The sequence below is a fragment of the Ochotona princeps genome, chromosome 12 (assembly GCF_030435755.1).
Source record: "Ochotona princeps isolate mOchPri1 chromosome 12, mOchPri1.hap1, whole genome shotgun sequence".
In the NCBI taxonomy this organism is placed as follows: Eukaryota; Metazoa; Chordata; class Mammalia; order Lagomorpha; family Ochotonidae; genus Ochotona; species Ochotona princeps.
The window spans coordinates 50,765,131-50,776,243 of record NC_080843.1 but is presented as its reverse complement, the minus strand read 5'-3'; the positions used below and the strand labels follow the sequence as shown (position 1 = coordinate 50,776,243).

At 44.5% G+C, this 11,113-nt stretch overlaps 1 long non-coding RNA gene across 1 annotated transcript in view; it reads left to right on the top strand.

Moving 5' to 3' along the window:
- The first annotated feature begins 6,124 nt into the window (after nt 1-6,124).
- The window catches only part of LOC131481578 (uncharacterized), a 32,482-nt gene continuing 27,493 nt past the window's right edge, over nt 6,125-11,113 (top strand). Inside the window, exons 1-2 of the long non-coding RNA XR_009246417.1 lie at nt 6,125-6,258; nt 6,823-7,045. This is a non-coding gene — a long non-coding RNA (uncharacterized LOC131481578). The remainder of the gene's footprint in view (nt 6,259-6,822; nt 7,046-11,113) is intronic.

The window sequence follows — 11,113 nt, the reverse complement described above, 5'->3', positions numbered from 1 at the left end:
TTTTAAAATTAATGGGTTTATTTTTATCTGAAGCTTTCCATATGCCTATAATCAGTAGATTACTTTCTTGAAAGGAGAATTTTACAGCTGACACTCAAGTCTGAGGTAAATTACATGTCTTAGGATAGTTACAGTTCTATAATTGTTTCATTTGAAATCTCCCCAAATCTTTAATTTAGATGTAAATTCATCATTGCATAACTCAGGCTCTGAGTATGATACAGAAATTCAGATGTTTAACTTATTGTTTTTAAATAAAGTTTATTTTCTGACTGAAAGGTAGAGCAACAGAGGGAGAGACACAGAGAAAGAGGAAGAGAGAGAGTTCTCTCATTCACCAGTTACTCCCTAGAATCACCACAAACAGCTGGGGCTAGCCCAGGCTGAAACCAGCAGCCAGAATTCCATCTCCCACATGAGTGGAAAGAGTTCAACTATTCAGCCGTTATCTGCTACTTACCAGGAATATCAGTTGGAGTTGAACAGGTAATCCAATATGGGATATGTGTGTCCTGAGAGGTAGTTAATCCATCACTCTGCAATGCCTCATCCTAGTAATTTATTCTATAGCACCCAGAGAGGGTGTATCATCTACCCATTCATCCAACCAAACATCCATCCCTCCACCCACCCATCCGTCCATCCATCCGTCTGTCTATCCATTAACAAGGATCTGATGGCTAGCTGAGTTCACGGACACTGAGCTGAACATGGCAGGGAACTAACATTCTGGTCTCAACAACCATGCATCTTCTGCACCGAGTATACATTTCAGATGTCAGTGCTGAGCTTTAACAAGGAGCCACAGTGACTTGCAAGGGCTGTCTAGGGTCATTGCCAATCACAATGGCTGGCATTACTGAGGCAGAAGCTGATTCACTGTTTGCCAGGGATGGAGAGATGCTCGTAAACAATTTTCTCAAATTGCAAAGAGGTTGGGCTGTGTGACTGCTGCAAATATTCTTTCCTAACTTGAAGAGCATACCGTGTGAAACTGCTTTTTAAAAAACATTCTCAAGGGAAAATGCCGAAGAAATCTAATGTACAATCAGCATTTCTTATACAGAAACCTCACTTGCCCAAAGGAGGTCCTTTAAGACCACCAGTGGGTGTCTGGGTCTTTGGATAGTATTAAGTATTACCTAAATGTACTGACTGGTTTTTTCCCTCTGTGCCTAGTAGTATTGCCACATGGTGCTATAGTTTGTGCATCCTTCCATGCCTTATGTACTGGTGCCTCATTTGCATCATTAGTCTAGTACTTTGGAGATGTGATGGATTTCAATAAAGGATACTTGAGTACAAGCACTGTAATATCACCAGTTGATCTGATAAACGAGACAGCTATTGTGTGGCTAATGGGCATGTGGTGTATACAGTGTGGATACACTGGACTGGGGAATGGGCCAAGTCCTGAACCCCATAGAATAGGACACTAAGATGTCTCATCATGAGACTCAGAACAGCATTCAACTTATGACTTGTTTATTTCTGGAATTTTCATATATATGTGATATATATATATATATATATATATATATATATATATATATATACACACATATTGGATTGCAGTAAATCATCAGTTCCTGCAGCTGTGGAAAGGGAAACCCTGGGTAAGGGTAGGCTGTAGTAGTTAAACACCTGAAGGCCTGGATTAAAGGTGAGCAACAGGTGATTGTTTCTGGGCATGCCTTCAGCTATGAACCTGGGGAAGTCACCATGCATCTGATCATCAAAGTAGAAACCGTCACACTGCTAAGGGAGGCTGCAATATTGCGGATATTTGTTTATCGTTACTGTACTCTAGTAACCTCCATTCACTCTTTTTTTTTTAAAGATTTATTCATTTTAACCTCCATTCACTCTTACAGTGAGTCCCCACCATAATGTCTGAGGGTGGTATTATGATCCCATTTTACAGATGAGGAGGTCAACGCTGAGGAGCAGAAGGCCTTAGGTAAGGACCTAATGCAGGTCCTGCCAGGCCTACCCAGGATTTGAACTGTGGTCACCTGACTGCAGGGCTAATGCTTTGCATTCGTCTTGGTGGTGTCTGTCAGAGGCCCAGGAAAAGGTCTCAAGATCCCTCCTGGCTATGGGATTCCAGGACCTTCGGGTCCAGTAATGCATGTCCTGTCTACCTGTGCTTAGCCGGCATGCAGTGGGATCGCTGTATGGCTCAGTGCCCTTCTGATTATGATTTATAATTTTCATTGGTTGATTTGTTATGAGCATAAACAAATGTCTTTCAGATCCAGAGGGCTACCAAACTAAATGTAATGGATACAAGCACTGCATTTTAATTCCGTTAGAGCATAATTGGTACATGAGCATTTCCTCTTTTTTTGTGTGGCATGCTTGTCTGGGATTGTACTCAGAGAATCTTCATTCGCATGTCTTCCCTTGAGGAGATCACCCGAGAACCCAAGAAAGAACATGCCACCTGACTGAGACACAGTCAACACTGGAGGCAGTGCCAGGCCACAGTTAGAGGAAGCCAGAGGGTGAGACAGCCTGGAACCTGGCACCACAGATTCGGACATAGAAGCTAGTCCTGCAGGGGAAGGGGGAACCATGTGGGTAGGTTCACTTCAGGACAGAGAAGGAGCACAGGGTCCCCTTGGCTTTCTGCTGTCACAACTGATAGTCGCACACGGTCTCCCCTACTTCACAGGTACCCAGGGCACAGACCGACTCACAATGAGTCCTGCAGCCTGTCTTTCCATGCTTCCCAGCATGCTCTAGTGGAGAGGACCATGACCTGGCTTCACATGACTTCCTCTTCCCAATGGAGGCCTGGGGCAAGTCCCTGAATAGCTCTGAGCTTTAGTGGCACCTCTTGTAAAGTGGGCATACAATACCTGCCTCTCATGCTGACAGTGAAAGGAGACAGCTTCTACATAGTAGCCAGCATGGCATCTGATGTGAGGGAAAGATTCTATGACTTTGCCTCACCCCCCTCCCCATCTTAGCTTTAGGAAGGTCTGTTTAGGTCACTCTGACACTCGCTTGGGAAGGAACCATCATGTAGCTGGCCAGCATGTGAGTCTATATTGTCTTTGCCAAAAGCACAGCTTTCGTGAAAAGGATTGTAAACTTTAATGAAGACCCTGTTCTTGAATTCAGAGCTCATTTGGAAGCACCTCTCCACTCCCATGAGCAGTCAATCTTTTGATGCTGTTGTTGTTAGCTCAGGTGCTGCAGGCTGTGTTTGTGATTCTCAGTTGGGCCCGTCATCACACTGGTCCATGCAATATCCGTCACTAGTTTGTTTCCTCTTAGAAATATGCTTTGAAAATGGTATAGTGTTGTTCTGTGTGCAAGCAGTTAGATCGACGTTCTATAATGTTCTAGTGAAAGCTACACTTGGAAAAACTTCATGGGGTGCCATGTGGTGCCATGCATGCGTCTGAACCTTCGTCTCCAGCTGCTGGACACCGCTTGTCAAGTGCAGTGACCACATTTTCCTCAACAGTGCCCCAAGGATGGCCATCCAGGCTGCCTTCTACTCCTTACCAGAGCACCCAGCTTCTGAAAACCTCTTTTGGATTGTGTTGGGTTTTCTCTAGGATGATTAACCTGGGAGAGAAATTTCTAGGTTATGGGTTATGCTTGTGTTTAATTTGGCTAAGTTCTGGGGTGTCTGTGGAGTGTAGGTGTTTTTCCTATATATATATGAAGGATTAATTTATAGATTAGGTACAGTATGAGCTTAATTAATAACAAAATAGAATAATTATATATTATATAATTTACTAATATTTATAATATGGCATAATAAAATTATTTAAAATGTATGAAGGATTTGTTTCTGAATTTTTCTACTTACTGTTTCTGCAGTACCAGGGACTCCTCCTAACTGCTACACATAAAGAAACTGCGCAAGAGGGTTGGCCAGACCAGAGCACGTCCACACTCGGTCACTGCTGTACTGCATTGCTTGTGCTATGCTCCCTCTATCTGCTGCGTCAGGGCAGTGTCCAGTGCATGGTCCCCGTTATGGCTCCCTCTTTCTGTGATCTGCTTCCATGACTGTCTCCAGTGTCATGACATGTGTCACCACTACAGTGACACACGCAGTAGTCTCACTGCTCTCAAAGTCATTTGTGTTCCGCCTACTCCTTCTTTCTTTCCTTCCTTCTTGCCTCCTTCCCTGCCCCCTTGCTCTTCGCCTTTCCCAGGATGGCTAAGAGCTGGAATTGTACAACAGCAGCCTTTTGGGATCAACGTTTTTCACTTAACAAATATGTTTAAGATTCTTCTGTGTCTTCGTTTGTTTTGGCTCGATAGCTTATTTCTTTTTGTTGCTGAGTCATATTCCATTGCCTGGATGTACCTATTCTATTTATCCATTTCCCTAATGAAGAACATTTTGGTTGCTTCCTAGTTTTAGCAATTGTGAGTGTGCTGATTTAGCAAATATTTGTGTGCTGATTTTTAAAAATGATATCTGTTCAGATCTTTTGCCCATTTTAAAATTGGTTATTTGTCTTTTTATTGTTCAGTTTCAAGTGTTTTTTGTACATCTTGGCATAAAGTCCTTTCTCATGATTTATGGCTTGCCATTTGAACTCTGAATTTCCTTTTTTCCCTTTTTTCTTTTTTGTAGAGATTCATTTATTTGAAAGGTAGAGTTGGAGAGAGAAACAGAGAGAGAGAGAGAGAGAGAGAGAGAGTCTCCCATCAATTGGTTTTCTTCTCAAATGGCTACAAGAACTGAAGTTGGCCCAAGCCAAATTCAGCAGTCAGAAACTCCATCTAGGTCTCACATGTGGATGACAGGGTCCAAGTACTCAAGTCATTTTTTGATGCATTCCCAAGTATCTCCATTGATTAGAAATGGAACAGATGGGACCATATGGCATTCCAGTGTTGTGTCCAGTGGCTTAACCTACTGTGCCACAGGATAGGCCTCAGTGTTTTTCCTTTTGAAAATTTATAGACTGTAAAATGGTAAATGTGGAGGTCTCGAAGAAAAATAGATGATGTAATTAGCACATGATGGAAATGGCCTGGAAAGAACTGATTGATGGGGATGTCATTGAATGTGAGACAGTGTTAGCTGGGCAGCAGTCAGAAGAATGAATGCTGATTTTTTTTCCCCTCCTATTTTGGTTCTGATTGAGAAGAGTAAAATTTGTACTTGAAGTGAAAAGTGTAAATAATGTGCATGAAGCCTGTGCTATGAGCTAGAAGTAGGAGACTGAGTCACAAGAAAGAGAGTTGGAATCATAAAGGCTAGGCTTGTGTATTGAGGGCATCATGGGATTGTTTACACATGGGAATGCCCAGCCCCGCTGCTCTGTATCTCTGCCTGGGCACAGAGCCAGTGTGAATAATACCTCTGCTCCAAAATCCTGCTGCCTCCCAATAAGGCTGTGGGATAAACTTAAAGGCTTTGTGACTTAACCTATGAAATAATTCTAAAAACACAACAAGTTAAGAAGTTAACCAAAGTTGAAAATAGAACAAGAATTTATTTGGGTTTAGAGCTTCTTCTCTTTAAGCTCTTGCTTTCAGGGTTACTTTCTCATGTGTTTCTTTTTCTTTTTTGAGATTTATTTATTTTTATTGGAGAGGCTGACATACAGCGAGAAGAATCTTGGATCTGCTGGTTCACTCATCAAATGACCGCAACAGCCAGAACTGAGTCAACCTGAAGCTAGGAACTAGGAGCTTCTTCCCGGTCTCCTGTGGAGGTGTCGGGTCTCAAAGCATTGGGTCTCAAAGCAGCTACCCTCTGCTGCTTTCCCAGGCCATAAACAGGGAGCTGGATTGGATGTGGAGTGACTGGGACACAAACTGGCACTCCTGTAGGATGCTGGTAGCTGGAGGTGGAGGATTAGCCAGTTAAGCTGACCCCTTGTGTATTTCTCTATCATCACTATTTAGTAACTTAGTTGAATTTATTGCCTATTTTCCTGTCTCCGCCAAGGCGGGTAAGTGGACAGGTGAGTGTTATCTTCATTAGGCAGCCCCGCTCTTAAAGAATGGGCAGGTGTTGTTAGTAGAAAAGGCAACACGGGCTACCCATAGGCGCAGTGCACTTAATTCTCCTTCCTTCACCTGAAGCTGAGGGCATTGCTGGTTTATTACAACCATTCTCACAGAGAGCTTGGCCGTGACTCACCGTCTCCTCGCAGCAGGAAGCAAGGGTGCCGTTCTATCGTACTAAGGCTTGTCCAGGAGAAGAAAAGTATGTGTCGTTCCTGAAGAGTCCTGGTCTGTCTCATAAGGACCCTCTTGGCTCATCTGGTAAGACTACTAGGACCTCCTATGATCCCATGATGTTCAGGACCCACGGCTACTAGATGACTTACAGGACAGCAGTGTGGACAGACGCCTGATGGAATAGATAACATTGTGAAGGATTTCACACAAGGCTCATGGGGTCCTGAACCCTGAAGCTCCCAAGAATTGGAGAAGAATCTTTCAGGTGACCACCAGGATGTGACTGGCTGCTGCCATACTGGGGGCCGTGGTGGTGGTGGTGGTGGTGGTGGTGTGTGTGTGTGTGTGTGTGTGTGTGTGTGTGGCCTGAACCAACCGCATCAGAAAGGTCATCTGCTGGTCGAGCTCATGAATGTGTACTGTGGAGGTGGTTGTGAGGGTGTTCAGGTTGGGAGAGGAGATTAGTTAGGGCTTTAGACCAGCTCTGTCCCAGAGAGGACGTTGAGAGAGAAACTCCTGGTCCCTTGGCAGACCGAGGACACAGTGTAGCTGCCGTGTTGATCTACCAACTTGACCAGTTCTGCTAAGTTCTATCTTCAAGTTGTGCATTAAGGCAAAATGACCCCACTCAGCCCCTCTCCCCCACAGGAAGAAGAGGAAAATAAGAGATACTGTGAGTGGACATTTTCAGCTGTTGCGTGGATGTTTTGCTTTGCCAGTGGGCACTTGGCACGTGCCAGGAGGCCGTGTCTCCATTTTTCAGCTGCTTCTGGGACTGTGGTGCTCTTACTTCCCTGCCCCCCTGGAAGGAGCAAGATGGCAGAATTCCAGAAAGTGCTTCAGTAGATGCAGCCCTGAAGGAGGCTAGGAGGTAAGAGGAAATGGGAGAGGGGTGGGATTGAAGTTTTGCATTTTATTAATTTGTTTCCAATGCACCAGTGCATGTGGTGATGAGAGTGAGGATTGGCTGGCAGCAGTGGTGGCAGGTAGGGTGTAGGAGGGGGCCAGGGGACTGGCAGGGCAAAGGCTGGCACTGACCTGGAATGCTTGAGGGTGCGCAAGCCAGAGACACAACGTCCAGATGAACAATAATGCCCAAAAAGCAAGGCTTGAGTTCCCCTCCCCCAGCAAACCCATTGGGAGGAGACGACATCTGTGCTGGGCTGCAGACCCTGTCGGGTTGTCCTTTGGGATGATAAAGGTCTATGGGCACAGACAGGAATTGATGGGTTGTGAGGGAGGGAGGTTCTCACCTTGGGAAACTGCCTCACCTGGAAGGCTCACTGCATTGTTCCTTGGAGCAGCTCACTCGCACAGAGCCCAAATCTGATTATTTAAGGAAAAAAAAATTTTTGCAGCACAGTGGGATCCCTGGAACCTCTCAGTGGGGTTTGCTCAGACACATATGATGTGATTAGTTTTTGTATTCTAAGCAACTACACGTCACACATCCAAACAAAGCTGGGTTTAGAATGTGAGAGACTTCTTAAACACAGACACCATGTCTGACAACAGGGCTTGTGCGTGTGTTTCTCTCAAGCTAAGGGAAACCTGGGAGCCACCGTGAGCGTGGGGGTGGGAGGCATGCATGCACCACCTGTTGGGAACTGATGAGACTCTCAGGGCTTTGGCTGCCACTGCTCTCAATGGGTGCGTCTCTGGTCTCTCTCAGCAGAGGTCTTGGTCTCCATCTTTCCCCAGGGCCTCATGAGCAGCACATGGTGGGTTACCACCAGCTGAGATCTCTCTGAGGAGGTGTAGGACTCAAGGCTCCTGCAGTCTGGCAGCAGGGATCCTGTGCTAAGGAGCCTTGGCACTGCTTCCAGCTGCATCCAGCATCCTGGTTGTGCCCTAGGATAACACAGCCATTGCATCATTGGCTGTATGAGCTGTTTCCAAATTTTACGAAGGTACTTCAAAGAGCTTGTGGAAAACAGAATGAAAAGATTATTTGGGTGCAAGAGTTTATTAAAATATATTCTTTTTTTTCATAATATACATTTTCATGAACGTTTGAAGACTTCCCTAATATACCTAGGTTTCAATATCTTTTGCACCAAAATAAACTTATCTTTTAATTCCATTTCCCATGAAGTCTTTGAAGTACCTTTGAACCATAACTTACTCAAATGTTCCACACTTTTTCTGCACAGCACAAAACATGTTTATGACTTTGGGGTACAACAGATATTTATCTCCTTTGAAGGAAGTAGCCACGGGTTTGTCAGTCATGGGGTAAACATATTTACAACGTTAACTGCTTTTGGAGGAAAAACATGTTGACAAGCAAAGGAATATTTTCAGTAAAAAGGCTTGTTTACCAGGCTTCTACCCGGCAGACAGGCGTTTATGCATGCCTGGTAAAATGAAGGATAAAGCATCCTTTACGAAAATCCATTTTTGTGGATTGCAGGTTGGATAATGGATTACTGTTGGCACCTCCTGGGTTTCATTGATGTGTGTTTAGATTAATTTGCATTTTCTGGTACACTGGGCTTGACATTCTAGAAGCAGACTCGTGCTGCTCTTGTTTGAGAGCCATTTACTGAAAAAAAAAAAAGTTGCTACAGAAAAACTGCTCAGAAGAACGAGGGAGAACTAATGGTTTTAGTGACCAGTGTTTCAGGTTTGGATCTTATGGACTCTGCTCGATGAGGAGGAGGCCTGGCTTTTCTTGTTTGTTGCTGTATTTCCGATTATGAGAGTTGGATCTGGCATAAGAAAGGTACTTAGCATATATTTACTGAGTGAATGAATGAATGAATAAATGGGAGAATGAACTCATCCGTTGTCATCCCACTTTCCATGAGATAAGTACAGGTACTTGAACTGTTGAGCAAATCAACCCATTAGAGGCTGTGCCCTTGGTTGTTCAGATGGGGTCAAGGTGAGGTGTGGTCTCCTGACTCCTCTTCCCAGCCTCTACTGGGCTTCTTTATAGCAGAGCCCCCAGGTGTGCAGAGGTGCCAAAAAAGGGCAGGAGCCAGGTCAGGGAACCAGGCCTGCAAGGTGGTCCCCACAGGTGAGTTGAGGAGTTTAATCTGAGCTCTGTATGCTGCTATTTGCTGAGTGGGGGAAGATCTGCCTTTTTAACATCTTTGAGCTGCCATTTCCTGAGCTGTAAAATAGGAATGAGAAATCAACCCCAGCCTGTATCTAAGTAAAGCAAAGAATATGCAAGACCTGTAAATCCCAAAGTTTCATTGTTCCTTCCATAATTTTTCAACACCAGCATTGTCTTATTTAATGTCCGTGATCATTCTGCCAGGTAGATGTTCCACATGGTCATTACAAAAATATTTTAACAAAATAGAAAAGTATCAAACAGTAAACAAAATACCCATAATTCTCCTTGTCCAGTGGTATGTGTTTGTTGGACATTGCTATTTTCTTCTCTGGAAGAGATGCTGGGCCAGGTGAGCTGAGAGGGTAGGGCTAGAATCAGGTAGGTAGGTAGGGGTATGTGTGTGTTTTGCAGGTTGTGTGAGTTGCAGACATTTGGGGTGAAGCAGCAGAGAGAAGATCTATATCTGTCTCTTTCTTTCCTTCATCTCTATCCTTCTCCTCTCTATCCCTCCCTCCCTCCTCTCTCATATAAATAAAACAAAAAAGAGAAACCAAAAAGTAAAGGTCCTCAGGCTACATTGCAGGAGTCGGGGCATAGACATAACAAATGCGGTGAGACGGTTTGGGGGCTGTTTTCTGAGCACTTGCAATGTTCCAGAAACCTGGCTCTAAGTGACAAATACAAGAAAGACCAGGTCACTGGGTGATGCCAAGCAGTTGAAAGTAAGCAAGTAAACAAGTCAAAAAGAAAAAAAAAAGAGACAAAGCTAAGATGAGGAAGGGTGCTCTTGCCTAAGGAAGCTAGGGGCTCTGTAACCCTGACTCATCAGGGTAAGGATCTTGTGGACATATACCTTCAGAGAGCTTAATGAAGTCCGTTTTTTTTTTTTTTTAAAAAAGATTTATTTATTTTTATTGGAAAGGCAGATACACAGAGAGGAGCAGAGATAGAGAGGAAGATGCTCCATTCAATGGTTCACTCCCCAAGTGGCCAGAGCTGAGCCAATCCAAAGCCAGGAGCCAAGATCTTCTGCTGGGCCTCCCATACAGGTGCAGGACTCCATGGCCTTGGGCCGTCCTCCACTGTATTCCCAGGCCACAAGCAGGGAGCTGGATGGGAAGCAGGGCAGCTGGGATTAGAACTGGCGCCCATATGGGATCCTGGTGCGTTCAAGGCAAGGACCCCAGCCGCTATGCTATCGCACCTGGCCCTGAAGTTCGTTTTCCACATTGCATTTGATTGTTTTGTCAGTAATGGCACCAAGAGACCCATGTAAACTTATATGCATTTTCAGGTAGTCATAATGTGGTGGGATTTTAAAATTATTTCTTCTACAGAAAAAAAGCTGTGTATGTATGATTCAAATATAGACATATTATTACACATCTATAGGCTGTTTTTCTATAGGCTGTTTTTCTCTAAAGTCTTTTTTTTTTAGATTTCTTTATTTTTATTGGGAAGGCAGGTCAGGTTTATGGAGTGATAGAAAGCAGGACCTTCCATATACTGGTTTACTCCTCAAATGGCCACAATGGCCGGAGCTGAGCCCATCCAGAGCCAGGAGTTTCTTCTGGGTCTCCCACATGTCAGTGCAGGGTCAAACTACTTCTAACAGGAACAAAACTTATCACCACGTAAGTCTGCCAGAGGAGAACAACCCAATGCAGATCCTAGGAAGTCCTCCACCCACGAAGAAGCCATGAGAGACCTTGCTGAGCAAAGAACTCTGTAGGGAACAGCCAGAACTTTACGGCCCAGTTCACCAGAGAGGAAGGTTGTTAGACATTGACTGAGAGAGAGAGCATTCCTGTTTGGTTCACTGTCCAAATGTTGGGATGGCCAGGGCTCGGCTGGGGCTGAAGAATCAGGAGC